This window comes from Aplysia californica, unplaced genomic scaffold (assembly GCF_000002075.1).
Source record: "Aplysia californica isolate F4 #8 unplaced genomic scaffold, AplCal3.0 scaffold00405, whole genome shotgun sequence".
Lineage (NCBI taxonomy): Eukaryota > Metazoa > Mollusca > Gastropoda > Aplysiida > Aplysiidae > Aplysia > Aplysia californica.
Window position 1 is genome coordinate 291266 of NW_004797675.1, and position 1195 is coordinate 292460.

At 37.3% G+C, this 1195-nt stretch overlaps 1 protein-coding gene across 1 annotated transcript in view; it reads right to left on the reverse strand.

Moving 5' to 3' along the window:
• Positions 1 to 1195, reverse strand: part of LOC101852107 (alpha-2-macroglobulin) — a gene marked incomplete in the record, with an annotated part of 48746 nt that overhangs the window by 8614 nt on the left and 38937 nt on the right.

Sequence of the window (1195 nt, forward strand, 5' to 3'; positions counted from 1 at the left end):
GGGGGGGTTACACCTGAAGGCAATCTCGCTTATTACTGGACCGAATTTTACCAAATTTCACACATATAACAAGCATAGTAAGGAGTCTTAAAATCCGCAATCAAATTTGAGAAAAAGTTTTGTTTCCATGGATACGGCGGCCATATTGGATTTTTTTATATGTCTTGCGTAATGAATACCGCACTTATTGCTTATGGAAATTGATTGTTTTTTTGCATGCATGTTAACAAACATTAGATTTTAAAATTTGTGTGTTGTTTTTTTCCTAAACGAATTTGAAAACTTTTAATGAATTTTGTCCTCAGGTAGCATTCAAATTTGCAAAAAATCCACACTCCAGATACCACCAACAAAAATCTATTACATATATCAAAAATTCAACAGAACATTTTTAGTATTACATCTTCTCTTCATTGTGTGAAAATTTCTTGAAGATTAGATGAAAAATGGTGGAGTTCTTTTAAAAAGTTCAGAGAAAAGTCGCGGTTTGAGAAAACGGCCGATAAAGAAAAAAAATATTGACTTCATGAGGAAATGGGGGTGACACACATGCCCGGTATGGAAAAAAATACAGATTTTGTGGGTTCTTATGCAATGAAATAGTTGTAAGAGAGGCTGAGGAAGCTAAAAATGCCTACAACTCAAATTCTATCATTTTGAGCCGAATCGGGACTTTGGGGGTGTAGCCCCCCCCCCCCCCTTCCATTTAAGTTTCCCATAATTAAAATACAATAAATTGCAAAATCTACAGCGAAAATAATATGTTATTTTGCTTAAAGCACCCCAAAACGCCGCGACCGCAAGCCCTGTCGAATGACCAGAATGTTCGGGGTTAAAGAGTTGACATGCCGTAACCATGCAAGGTTTGTTCCTACCGGAAAAGTGTGTCGATTGGAGTTACCCTACTTTGACCCAGAGATAAATAATAATATTATGGAAAGAGATCTAAATTTTCGTCCCAGAAAAAAACAACAATAAGGGCACTCCTAACAAGGTATACTTATAGCTGTTGATCAGAAGACTGATGTGTATAGTATCTCAGAGTATCTGTCACCATACTTGTATCGATCAAAGTTAGTAAAAGTAGGTGCTCCACATAGCGCCATCTGTTTTCGTCATCTTTCTCTGATTGCACACACACACACGCACACACACATACACAGACACACACACACAGACACACACACACACACAC